This window comes from Orcinus orca, chromosome 5 (genome assembly GCF_937001465.1).
Source record: "Orcinus orca chromosome 5, mOrcOrc1.1, whole genome shotgun sequence".
NCBI classification, from domain to species: Eukaryota; Metazoa; Chordata; class Mammalia; order Artiodactyla; family Delphinidae; genus Orcinus; species Orcinus orca.
In genome coordinates, this window is record NC_064563.1 from 99,820,316 (window position 1) to 99,835,251 (window position 14,936).

Here is a 14,936-nt window from a genome sequence, read left to right on the forward strand (position 1 = left end):
ACTTGGTAAAAATTCAATAAAATAAATTCAACTGCTTAAATATGTAGTTAACTGCATCAGATTTCTGTTTATCTCAGCCTCTAAAAACATCATCTGAGGTCACTTTTCACAGTCTAATGTCACTAACCACTTTTCATCTGGAATTTAACAATAGCAACCACAAAAGGAAGAACCAATTTCTTCTCTCCTCTCCCAGTGAGCACTTGCAATTGGAGGCCTTTTCCATTCTCTAGTTACACTTAAAATAAACAGACTTCCAAGCAAAAGGTGGTTAATTCAATGGAGAAGGAAACACAGCCCCAACTTTTGTACTTCAGAGGCCTATTGAAATCTTAAACTTAGAATCCATATAAAAAGCCCATGTCAACATAACCTCTGGCACACCAGATACAGCCCATGGATCTGAGATCTCATGAGATCTTCCCCTATGGAAGTCACATCCAAAGGCCAAATAGAGGTAAACATTTTATCTGTGTGTGAACAGCTATTACTTTATAACTCACCAGCTTTGGAGAAGAGTCATAATTCATGGAATTTCAGTCAGTACAAATAAGGATTAAGAAATACTATTATTTCACCATGGAGCATTGATTAGAGAAGGAATAGTAATGTCAAGCAACTGACATTGCTGTATTGCAGTATATCTAGTTTATGTTCTGTGTAAAATGATATTTTTAATACTTTTAAGATATCAAAATAAATGGTGCAGACTGGTGGGTGCCTTGGGGGTTCTACCTGGTGGCTGATATTATGGGAAGAACTATACACACAATAAAGTGCATATATAAGGTCTAGAAATTGCCTAATCGAATATATTGGGAGTGATCAGCTGAATGATGCAGGCCAAGTGAATTTAGGTGTATGAATAGCAATCCAGATAATACAAGGAAATTTTCCTCATGTCTAGGTAAACAAAACGTATTAGATCACTTCTAATTCCTACTGTATTACACAGATATGACCCCCAAATTACAGAGCAGTTGATTTATTTCCCAAGTCAAAGTAAGCTCTGTCTGGGCAAATTCTCTTGAAGGGTTTCATTATGGGCTCACAGGCCTCTGTGTGTGTGCGCATATGTGCGCGCATACGCACTTAAAAATAACGTAAATTATACTGGCAAAAGCAGGGAAGAAATCATACCTTTTCTCTTCTGTTTTTATTCTTTGCCTGTTTTTCTGTAAGGTACTTTGACCTTCTCATGTCACTTCATAGTGTCTGTTAAATGTTTTGTGGATATTTTAACCAATCCATCATTTGTCTTTTGACAACTGCATTTTTATTAAAATTCTTTCAGTATTATTTGCTCAACCAAAAAACTTTAAAACACAAATTTCAATGTAGTCAAATCTGTCCATCTTTATTTATGGTTAAGAATGTCTTTCCTACATGCTTAATAATATCTTCCCTCACACATAGTTAAACTTTCTCTCAAATTATCTTTGAATATTTTTACTATGTTTCTTCATTCATAACTTTTAATGTATTGGGGATTTATTTTTGTTGCATGGATTGAATTTAAAAAATCTGTAAAGGACTTCCCTGGTGGCACAGTGGTTAAGAATCCGCCTGCCAATGCAGGGGACACGGGTTGGAGCCCTGGTCCGGGAAGATCCCACATGCCGTGGAGCAACTAAGCCCGTACGCCACAACTACTGAGCCTGTGTTCTGGAGCCCGCGAGCCACAAGTACTGAAGCCTGCGCACCTAGAACCCGTGCTCCGCAGCCAGAGAAGCCACCGCAATGAGAAGCCTGCACACCGCAATGAAGAGTAGCCCCTGCTCAGTGCAACTAGAGAAAGCCCGCGTGCAGCAACGAAGACCCAAACACAGCCAAAAATAAATAAATAAATAAATTTATAAAAAAAAAATCTGTAAGAACATGAAAAGATGCTCACCTCCCTAAGTTCACTGAAAGGAAAATTACGGCACGTGACACACCATTTTGTTCAAATCAGAATGGCAAAAATCACAGAGTTAATAATACCTCTGCTGGTTAGCATGTGTATAAATGGGCATTAGTACATACCACTGATAGGCCTGTGAGTTGCTATAGCATTTTCGAAATGTAATTTGATGACATATTTAGTTTTGAGAATCTAACACTTAGAAATTTGAAAAAGCACTGATACATAAAATATTTAAAAGAAGTTTCAAGCGACACTTTCTTAACAGTAAAAATCATGTTTGTTTGTCATCTGAGAGAAGGACTTGTGCACCCACAATTTGGAAGATGATTCAGTGATGGGAATGAGGGACCAGGGAGAGTGAGACAGGGAAGATTGACAAACCAAAATAAGAATGAAATGTGATCACCCCTGAGGGCAATAAGGCCTGATTCTGCCACCTGAATAACTTACAGGATCGTCCACTGGAGGTCAGAGGTGAGAACACAACCATTAGAGAAGCTTCAGAGGGAGAAGGAAAAAAAAAAAAAAAAAACCAAAAGACTCAGGGCACATGTTTGAAGCAACATGCTGTCAGCTTAAGCTGATTCTGCATTTGCATGGAATTGTTCTCTTCAACTGTGGCTGGAATCAGAGGTGGCCCGAAAGAACTTGCCAGGAGACTCCTGATATAATATCAATCAGTAGGTGACTGCTTCCATAAATTATCGTATATCAGTTAGACGGAACATGATACAGCTATTTAAAAATGAGTGACATACACCTATATATACCTAGAAAAATGTCAATAATATATTAGTAAGTAAAATGTGGAAGGACTTATACTTTCATGATCTCATTTTTAAAATTAAAAACCCTGCATGTGTGTGTGTGCATGCACCCATGCATGTGTGCAATTTTATTGTACATCTTTGTATAAATATAGAGAACATCTAGAAGAATATATACCAAACTGTTAATATTTATCAACTTAAAGATTAGGAGTGGAAGAGAGGAAATTATTAAGCATTCTTTCCCAACTCTACATTGTCTAAATTGTTGCCCCCAAATTACTGTTGGGGTTTTTTAAGTAATTAATTGAGGGACATTAAAAGTTAGCTGATACATTCCTAGTTTGAGCTTTATTCCCACTCGAGAGTTTCCTCTGGAAGTCTGTTGCATTGCTGGACAGTCATAATTCTTTATCACTAATAAAAATCATTCTACTTCTAAGCCCAAAAAAAGTCTCTATTTTTGTTTGTTCTATTTCTACTCTAGATTGGCACTGTTCAGTATGGCAGCCCCCAGACACATGTACTATTATTAAGTATTTGAAATGTGACTAGTGCAAATTGAGGTGTGTTCTAAGCATAAAATACATACCACATTTTGAAGACTTAGTACAAAAAAAGAATGCAGATACCTCACTAATAAATTTTTTTATTATGTGTTGAAATGATAATATTTTGGATATATTGAGTTAAATAAAATACATTAAAATTAATTTCCACTATTTCCTTTTACTTTTTTAATGTGACTACTATCAATAGAAAGTTTAAACTTACATATGTGGTTTGCATTATATTTCTATCGGACAGTGCTGCTCTAGAAGAACATTATTTTTTCTTCATGTCAATTGATTCAATCTTATCAGATGATGCAGTTTCTGGAATCATCTCTCAGCTATTATCCTGGTTTCTGTGCTTCAGGAAGTACTTGACACATAATAAGCACTCCATAAAGATGTGCTGTTGTTGAATTGAATAGGGTTTTGTAACATAGGAGAAGGTGCTTTCCAGGAAAGAGCTGTCATCAGGAGAAGACTCTACAGAGGATTTGGTGATTAAGAAATCATTAATGTTCTTGGAAGCAACATGCTTTTCATGATATGTACGACAGAAGTCAGACTACACAAAGTTAAGAAGTGAGTGAGTGGTGATTAAGTAGAAGCTATAAACTTAGATTCCTTTGTTGGCCGGGATACAGAGATAGTGATTTAGGTGGTCCAGAGAAAGTTTAAAATAAAGAGACTTAAGTATACTTTTTGTAAAGAGAGACACCATTCCTGAGCCTCACTCCATCATTACAACCACCTCATACCCCTCTTTTTTCCCTTTTAATGGGATTTTAATCAGCTGAAAGATGACACCAACAATTAGCAACAGCTTTCCTGAAGATGGAAAATACTAAATAATTTCACCCTTATTCCATCTGAGACCACCTTTCAAAGAAGTGCGGGCAATGCACTGCCCAACCTAGAGGGCACTGTGCACATAGGCCACCCTGATTCAAGCTGGTGGATGTCAGTGATGGGTAGAAGTCAAGGAAGAGGGAAGATTAAGAAATAGGGTAACAATGTCTGTTGTCCACACTAATTGACAATGAAAAAAATTTTTAAGTTTGATAAGGGAAAAGATTCATAACATTGGTTTTGGCATTGATTTCCTGGATATAACACCAAAAGCAAAACTAAATAAGTGAGACTACATCAAACTAAAAAGCTTCTGCACAGCAGAGGAAACAGAGTCAAAAAACAGTCTATGGAATGGGAGAAAATACTTGAAAACCACATACCTGATAAAGAGTTAATATCCAAAATATGTAAGGGACTCCTAAAAAAAGCAAAAAAGCAAATAACCCGATTTCAAAATGGGCAAAGGACTTAATACACATTTTTCCAAAGAAGACATACCAGTAGCCAACACATGTAGGAAAAGATGCTGAACATCACTAATCATCAGGAAATGCAAATCAAAACCAAAATTAGATATCACCTCACACCTGTTAGAATGGCTATAATCAAAAAGACAAAAGATAAATGTTGAAAAGGATGTGGAGAAATTGGAACCCTTGTGCACTGTTGCTGGGAGCATAAAATGGTATAGCCTCAATGGAGAGCAGTATGAAGTTTCCTCAAAAAAATATAAAGAGAACTACCATACACTACAGCTCCCACTTCAGGATATATATATCCAGAATTGAAAAAAAATAAAATTAATTGAAATCCAGACCTCAAAGAGATTTCTGCACTCCCATGTTCATGTCAGCATTATTCACAATAGCCAAAAGGTGGAAGCAACCTAAATTGCCCATTGACAAATGAACAGATAAAGAAAATGTGGTATATATACATAAAATGGAATTTTGTATTCATATTCAGCCATTAAAAAGGAAATACTATCATGCGAGACCACACGGATACACCTTGAGGACTTTATGCTAAATGAAATACACCAGTCAGAAGGACAAATACTCCATGATTTCACTTCTACAAGGTATCTAAAGTAGTTAAACTCATAGGAACAGAAAGTAGGATGATGGTTGCCAGGGGATGAGGGGAGAGGGATATGGGGAGTTGCTATTCAATTGGTATAAGATTTCAGTTACGCAAGATGGAAAATCTCTTGAGATCCACAGTACAACACTGTACTGTACACTTAGAAATTTGTTAAGAGGGTAGGTCTCATGTTGCATGTATTTTACCACATTTTTTTTAAAAGAACATATTGGCTTTTTCATTATTTAATCTGTGACATTTTTCCTCATGAAACTCATTGTTCAACTCCACTGGCTTACAAATATTCAAACTGACCATGTTGCTCAAACCCTTGTAATGGAATTGAATAAAAACTTGGATTAAAAGATCAACTTTGAAATATGCATAATACATTCACTGACTTAAATCTAAAACAAAAAGTGTAATGATTTCTTTTAGTGGATGGAGATGATCCTAAATGTAAAGTTATTTGCTATTTCTTGCTGATGCCAAAGTTTTGTCACATCAACAATAAGATAGAGTTTGATTTGGGGGTTATTTGTTTGTTTGTATTTAGTTTTCATAGCAGCTAGTACAAGAATTCCTCTTACGGGAAGAGTTGTTTTTGTTGGGAAAAATGCTTTGATAAGCCCACATGGAGCATAAGCTAAAATTTATGGGTCTTGGCATTGGGTGGTGACAAAACTTTGTAGAAAGATAGAAATCACTCCGTATAATTGAAAGAAAAGAATTAGTAGCTTCAGAGGAAATTCGGGAAGTTGGGGTGGAAAGTAAGGAGGGGAGAAAGAGCGCAAACAAAATGATGGCTTGCTATGTGTGATGTGACCCTTTTAAAGAAAAAGCCTATGAAAAATAATCTAATACTAGTTCATCAGATTCTTGTGGAGTCTGAATAGGCTGCATTTAAAAACAAGATATCTTTACAAAATTATCATTTCTAAAATAAATTAGATATGTTATTTCTATCTACTGAAAAAAATGCCATATTAATAATATCACCTGAGTAGTGTGGATGATGTGCTTATATTTTACCTAAACTAAGCAAAAAAACTGAAGGAAGATAAATATTTGGAGTCTAAATTATCTAGTTTTTCTGACATAACTCAACTGCAGTACACTGTTTATTTCCTCAGGATTTTAGGTATGTGTGTGTTCTAAAACTGACCCAAATGCTAACTAACATTTAGACCTTTTTATGTTTAAAAGTCATTTGTGTTCAAAATGCCAAATTCATTTCCTATTCCTGGACTGTCAAAACTTCACTCAGCAATTATATCCAGTTACCAAGCTCAGATGCCTCCTGGGTAGGGAGTTCATAGTCCAAACAATCCTAGGCAGGGCAAATATGTAAAATAGGTTGTTGCTAGGAATTTCCAGGTCCTTCAATTCCCTTTTTTAGAGTTTCTGTACAAGATCTTTCCCAATCATCTGATGCAGTTTAATTCTAAAACTTAAAGAATAAATTTGCCTTATTAAACTAAGTCACACCAAAAGGAATGAAATTGTGCCATTTGCAGAGATGTGGATGGACCTAAAGACTGTCATACAGAGTGTAGTAAGTCAGAAAGAGAAAAACAAATACTGTATAATATCACTTATATGTGGAATCTAGAAAAATGATATAGATGAACTTATTTGCAAAGCAGAAATAGAGACACAGACATATAGAACAAACGTATGGATACCAAGGGGGAAAGGGGGGTGGGGTGAATTGGGAGATTGGAATTGACATAAATACACTACTATGTATACAGTAGGTAACTAATGAGAACCTACTGTATAGCACAGGGAACTCTACTCAATGTTCTGTGGTGACCTAAATGGGAAGGAAATCCAAAAAAGAGGGGATATATGTATACGTATAGCTGATTCACTTTGCTGTACAGCAGAAACTAACACAACATTGTAAAGCAACTGTACTCCAATAAAAATTCATTTAAAAATATGGTAAAACAGAAAAAAAGTACTTTATCTAATTTACAAATACTTATCTATAAGGGAACGGTTGTTTTAAAATAATTCTTAGATCAGAGAAACTCCTTGTGTGTGATACATTAAATAAATAGGTAGCTGTTCAATTCAAAATGAATAAATTAATAAATAAATAAATAAACTAAGTCACACCAAGAGATTTGCTGTGGAAAGAAAAACTGAATTCTAAAGGAGATTACTGGGAGTGGGCAATGCTGAGTGTAAAGGAATGAATCAAAAATAATAGAATATCCAGTGCCAGGAGCAGGTCAATGTGAGAAATATATTTGAGTAGGTATCACACCCCATTGACTGACTGTCTCTTTATGTCTTAGTCTAATCTTGACCCTTTGGGCATCCCTGTGGCTCAGGGATAATGATGGAGGAAATATTTGATTTTGAAGCATCAAAATTTTCTAGAATAAACAAAATGCTTTCTAATTCCCCTCTCACTTGAGTAATATAGGAATAAAGTAACCAATAGCATTCCGCTGTCTTGAGTTTCACTAGTTAGTGGAGAGAAGCCTCCTGTTTATATTATTTATAACAAATTGTATTAGTTCCATGATCAGCCTGACAAATAGGCAAAGCACAGTGTCACAGAATAGCAGATCTGCTCTTTGAAAGCAAAGGCCATTTCTTTATATGTCCCCAAAGAGCTTTACCCTAGTAACATTCAATGAAGTTTGCTGAACAATTTATCTCAAACATTATTTAGTAAAATATTCACCCAATGCAGGAATTAATACCAACAAATAAAGATCCCCACTCAAAGTGTCATGAAAATAATGTTTTGTTCATAGTGTCCCCCCCCCAAAAAAAACCCTGATGAATGAATAATTTTTAAAAAATATATCATTGGCCTTCATCAGGTACATGAAAAGATGCTCAACATCACTAATTATTAGAGGTTCCACCTCACACTGGTCAGAATGGTCATCATTTAAAAAGTCTACAAATAACAAATGCTAAAGAGGGTGTGGAGAAAAGGGAACCATCCTACTCTATTGGTGGGAATGTAAGTTGGTACAGCCACTATGAAAAACAGTATGGAGGTTCCTCAAAAAACTAAAAATAAAGTTGCCATATGATCCAGCAATCCCACTCCTGGGCATATATACAGCCAAAACTCTAATTCAAAAAGATACATGCACCCCTATGTTCACAGCAGCACTATTCACAATAACCAAGACATGGAAACAACTTAAATGTCCAGTGACAAACGAATGGATAAAGAAGATGCAACACACATATACAATGGAATATTACTCAGCCATAGAAAAGAATGAAATAATGCCATTTACAGCAACACAGATGGACCTAGAGATTATCATACTAAGTGAGGTAAGTCAGAAAGAGAAAGACAAATACCATATGTTATCACTTATATGTGGAATCTAAAATATGACACAAATGAACTTATCTGTGAAACAGACTCACAGACATAGAGAACAGACTTGTGATTGCCAAGGGGGAGGGGGTTGGGGGAGGGATGGATTGGGAGTTTGGGATTAGCAGATGCAAACTATCATATATAGAATGGATAAACAACAAGGTCCTACTGCATAGCACAGAGAACTATATTCAATATCCCATGATAAACCATAATGGAAAAGAATATTAAAAAAAAAGTATATATATGTATAACTGAATTACTGTACAGCAGTAATTAACACAACATTGTAAATCAACTATACTTCAATAAAAAAATAAAATAATATAAAAGGAATCATACAATTTAAAAAACATAATAGAAAAGAATATGAAAAACAATGTATATATATGTATAACTGAATCACTTTGTTGTACAGCAGAAATTAACATTGTAAATCAACTATACTGGACTAAAATAAATTTTTAAAAAATACATATATATATATATATATATACACATACATATAGAAATACATATAAAATATATATGTATATAGTTATATACATATATAAATATACATATATATGTATATGTGTATATATGTATGTATGTGTATATGTATATACATATATGTATATGTGTATATGTATATATGTATATACATATACATATATATGTGTATATATGTGTATAGGTGGCCTTGGCCAGAACAATGGACAGAAAAAATTAAAATTAACAAATTTAACCAATTGATTTAACCAATGAGATTCAATTGAAAAGAAATGTAAAGTCCAGAATTTAGTATAAAATAAAGGCATATGCACTATAGCCTATCCAAAGAAGCAGATGATTAGACTATGGAATAGACTTGGAGGATATGGCAAACCTCTTTATATATCAGAAAGGCTGTCTTATGTAAAAGGGCTGATCTTAATTTGTCTAGCTTCAGAAAGCAGAATAGGACCAATGAGTTGAAGTTGCAAGGAAACATTTTTTTAAAGGCTTTATGGTAATTATAGCTAACCAATGAAAAATACTCCTTATACTCTATCATTCCAGTCCACTTATTGATTCTATATGGTAGAACCTCAAACTATTTTTCTTATCTTTTAGATCATGCTTGCATAATTTTAAAATGAGTGAAAAGTTCAAATTCCATGCAAGTATCATAAAGTATAGTAAGATTGATTTTTCTTTTCATCCAGCTGCCTTAGTGTCATGCACTCTCAGATTTAATTTCTACATCATGAAAAAAGAGTGATTATTGCTTTTAATTTCAAGATTATTAGGACTTTAAGACTTTAAGACCTAGTGCAATTGCCCATAAAATCCCCCCTCAGCATTCCTACTGGTTGGACATTCCCAGCAATGGGTGTAAATCACTGGTTCCCAAGACAACCCATACCATCTCTAAACCACCATGGCAATTAGAAAGTTCTTAGTGTGGTGCGTAGAATAATGGCCCCCAAAGATTTTTATATCCAAACCCCCCAAACCTGTGAATATATTATCTTATATGGCAAAACAGAATTTACAGATCAAGTTAAGGATCTTGAGATGGGAGATTATCCTGGATTATCCAGGTAGGCCCAATAAGGGTCCTTATAATAGGGAGACAAGAGGGTCAGAGTCAGGGAGATTGGAAGATGATACACTGCTGGCTCTGAAGATGGAGAAAGGAGGACAGGAACCAAGGAATGAAGGCTGCCTCAAGAAGCTAGATAGGCAAGGAAACAGATTCTCCAGTGCAGCCTTGCTGACACCTTGACTTTAGCCCCATAAGATCCATTTCTTCTGACCTCTAGAACTAAAAAGTAATAAATCTGTGGTATTTGCAGCCACTAAGTTTGTGGTGATTTGTTACAGCAACAAAAGAAAACTAATATACCTTCTATTGAACCAAAATGTCTCTCCCCGAAGCGTCATTGGTCTCTGGTCCACGTTGAATAGGTTTAATCTTTTTTCTGTAAGAGGGCTTTTCAACAAATCGAAGATCAAAATTTTGACGTCACTAAAACATTCCTGTTTCAGCTTTTACATCCTTAGTTCCTTCACCCTCTTCTCACATGACTACTCTAATTTAATTAGCTTTCCTATTCTCTATCTTCTGGAAAAGTCCCCTTTAGTTCTGTGGCTTAGAGCAGAATCACGTTATCCAAATGTCATCTGACCAGCACAATGGTATAATTCTTTGGTGGCAGCAAAACCCACTGACACAAATCACATTTAGTCCAATCTCTTATTTTTCTTTAACTTTTACTGAGCACTGATGTAGAACACACTACAACTTACTAAGAACAGTGGTGGTTAATAATTTGAGCAAGACACAAGACATCATTCTTACATATTACTAGAAAAGTTTCTTAAGATATGGTCATAGAGACAATTAATTAAATGAGTTTACTCAATTAATAAAATGAGTTTACAATTACCTGCAATTATTCATGTATACTTTCTCTTCTTGAGAAACCTAACAACATCCTGGTTTCTGTTTCATTGTATTTGATCAACTTTTGAACTTTCTTTTTCTTTCTTATACTTTCAGGGAGATTTTAAGATCTGCTCTTTATTCCCAGTGTTCAATAATGTGATTTGGTGTGTGGTTTGCTTATATTGTTACACTAGGCACTTGGCAAACTTTTTAATCTTATTTTCTTATATTATTTCTTCTATACTTTTCTTCCTTCCATTTGTCTGCTTTCTCTTTATGAGATCTTGAACGACTTAAATTATTTATCTAATTTCTTTTTGTTCTACGTTTTCCATCTTCTTGTTTTGGGTTGCTCATTTTGGTTTTGTTGTTGCTGTTACACTATTTTCTGGGAAATTTACTACATTAGTTTGCTAGGGCTGTCATAACAAAATGCCACAGAACGGGTGGTTTAAATGACAGAAATTTATTTTCTCACAGTTCTGGAGGCTGGAAGTCCAAGGTCAAGTTGCCAGTGGAGGTGGTTTCTTCTGAGACCTCTCTCCTCAGCCTGCACGCATCAGCCCTCTCACTGCTCTTCACAGGTTGTCCCTCTGTGTGCACACACCCTGCTGTCTGTCTGGGTGTTCTATATGAACATCAGTCAGATTGGATTAGAGCACCCTCTAAGAGCCTCATGTAACTTAATTACCTCTTTAAAGCCCTATCTCCAATTACTGTCAGGTTCTGAGGTACTGGGGTTAGGGGGATGGGTTAGGGCTTCAACATATGAATCTGGTGGGGGACACAATTCAGTCTGTGACATTTATTCAACTTTTCTATCAAACATTTGGTTTAATCTTTAATTTCTGCCATCAATTTTTTTCTAGAGCTCTTTTTTATTCTCTTAATATACGTTTTTATTGTATCCTGTCCTTGTTCATGGATTTATTATCTTTTCTTATCTCTCTGAGAATCTGTTTGGTCTTTTCTTTTTTCTTTTCTTCTTACGTTGTCTTTGCTTCCTCTGAGTTCACTTCATGTAAAGTTTTTCCTCAAATATCTAGGAATCTTTGAAAGTTCATCCACATTTAAGAGGGACCTATTTAAGAGACTGAAAAGCTGATTAGAAACTGTGAAAATAGGAAAGACTTGACAGTGGACTTTGCTGTAGGATGATCAGGCTGTAAGCCAGCTTATTTTGTTGGGTCAAGAGAAAGGAGCACATTAAGGAAATGAGTGATGAGCAGTGAGCTGTGGCCATGGAACACAAGGGTAAGATCATAATAGATTTGTTTGTGATAGTTCCCTGTATGATAGGAGCCCTCAGGTCTCAATAAATTCAATGAACGTGAAGAACAACAATGGTGTGGGATTGATTTCACATGGTCCAAAGAGACGAGAAGCTTTAAGCTAGCATAAAACTCATACACACTGTACACAAAAATAAGCTCAAAATGGCTTAAAGTCCTAAATGTAAGACCTGAAACCATAAATCTGCTAGAGAAAAACTTAGGCAGAACACTCTTAGCAATATCTTTCTGGATCTGTCTCCTGAGACAAAAGAAACAAAAGCAAAAATAAACAAATAGGATCTAATTAAACTTAAAAGCTTTTGCACAGCAAAGGAAACCATCAACAAAATGAAAAGACAACCTACTGAATGCGAGAAAATATTTGCAAATGAAATGACTGATAAGAGGGTAATATCCAAAATATATAAATAGCTCATACAGCTCAATATCAAAAATATAACCCAATTAAAAATGGGCAGAAGACATGATAGACATTTTTCCAAAGAAGACATACAGATGGTCAATACGTACATGAAAACATGCCCAACATCGCTAATCATCAGAGAAATACAAGTCAAAACTACAATGAAATCTCACCTCATATCTGTCAGGATGGCTAGCATCCAAAGGTCTACAAATAACAAATGCTGGCAAGGATGTGGAGAAAAGGGAACCCTAGTACCCTGTTAGTGGGAATGTAAATTGGTGCAGCCACTGTGGAAAACACTATGGAGGTTCTCAAAAAACTAAAAACAGAACTACTATATAATCCAGCAATTCCACTCCTGGGTATATAACTGAAGAAAGTGAAAACACTACTTCAAAAAGATACATGCACCTCAATGTTCATAGCACCATTACTTACAATAGCCAACATATGGAACCAACCCAAATGTCCATCAACAGATGAATGGACAAAGGAGAAGTGATATATATATATACAATGGAATATTAGCCATAAAAAAGAATGAAATTCTTCCATTTGCAACAATGTGGATAGACCTAGAGGGTATTATGCTTAGCAAAATAAGTCAGAGAAAGACAAATACTCTATGTCATCACTCATATGTGGAATCTAAAAAATAAAACAAACAAATGTATATAACAAAATAAAAACAGACTCACAGATATGGAGAACAAACTAGTGGTTACCACTGGAGAGAGGGAAGGGGAGAGGGGCAAGATAGGGGTAGAGGATTAAGAAATACAAACTACTATGTATAAAATAAATAAGCAACAAGGATATACTGTACAGCACAGGGAAATATAGCCATTATTTTGTAAGAACTTTAAATGGTGTATAATCTATAAAAATATTGAATCACTGTGTTATACACTTAAAACTCATATAATATAAATTACCTACACTTCAATTAAAAAAAAATCATGGTCTAGCCAGAAAGTAGGAGGTAGGGGGACTTGACTGGGCAAGAATATAAGAGGGATCTTCCTGATGCAGGAACCACAGGGTGGGCAGTATAATACTGTGAGTTTTTGTGGCACACCAAACAAGACATCACGTTTATCACTGCCACTTTGGCACTGTTCTCTGCTATGTTTGTGCAGTGGGCGTAGGGCAAGATGGAAGGAAGAGCTTGTTCTGTATTGCATTTAAGTGCTTTTATAATCAGAGGAAAAACAGTAATTCAATTTTAAGAGACTTTCAAATCAAGGCTACTCCACATAACCTCCACTCAGTTTTAATAATATTTTGCATTTATTAAAAATGTTTCTACTTGTTCAATTAATGTATTTTGTAAACTTTGATTCATTCTCTAAGCCCTCATCAGAACTGTGGCAGGAACTAGTCCCTCCATCACTTGAGGGCACTAGGTGTTAAGAACCTTGCCCAGATCAACAAGCTGGGAGAAGAGGACAGCTCTATTTCCTTTAAACCTGGTTGTTTCCCTGTCACACAGAGTGAAAAAAAAAAAAAAAAAATGGGCCTTAGTATCATCTGACAGAGCAGCCCTGCCAAAATCCACCAAAGGAAAAAAACTAAGTAAAGAAATAGTTACCTTCAAGTCTTTTCTCATGAAGTCTTTCTGCCTTAAGGAAAAGAGAAGATATATTGTGCTCATCCTATCCAAATTTCTTCCTTCTGTGTCCCCCATGCCACCACCCCCTAGTCTTCTTAACCTGAAATTCCTTTAACCAGAGACCAAAAAAAAAAAAAAAACCTTGAAAATACCAATACGATAAAATTAAAAATCACATTTACTTTCTTTTTTTTAACTTTTTATTTTATATTGGAGTATAGCCAATTAACAATGTTGTGATAGTTTCAGGTGCACAGCAAAGCGACTCGGCCACACATATACATGTATCCATTCTCCCCCAAACTCCCCTCCCATCCAGGCTGCCACATAACATTGAGCAGAGTTCCCTGTGCTATACAGTAGGTCCTTGTTGGTTACCCGTTTTAAATATAGCAATGTGTACATGTCAGTCCCAAATTCCCTAACTATCCCTTTCTTCCACCCTTCCCCACTGGTAACCGTAAGTTCGTTCTCTAGGTCTGTGAGTCTGTTTCTGTTTCGTAAATAATTCATTTGTATCATTTCTTTTCAGAATCCGCATATAAGCGATAGCATACCATTACAAATCATATTTTCTTTAAATTACACAAAAATGTGTCCGAAGATGCCTCTTAGTTGAGGGGAGACGGAAAATTTGTCTTATTTGCATTTTACTTTATTGTTTAAAAAAATGCCTAGAATGGCAGG

At 35.4% G+C, this 14,936-nt stretch overlaps 1 protein-coding gene across 1 annotated transcript in view; it reads right to left on the reverse strand.

Moving 5' to 3' along the window:
* The window catches only part of ZPLD1 (zona pellucida like domain containing 1), a 481,064-nt gene that overhangs the window by 370,526 nt on the left and 95,602 nt on the right, over positions 1-14,936 (reverse strand). The window lies entirely within an intron of this gene.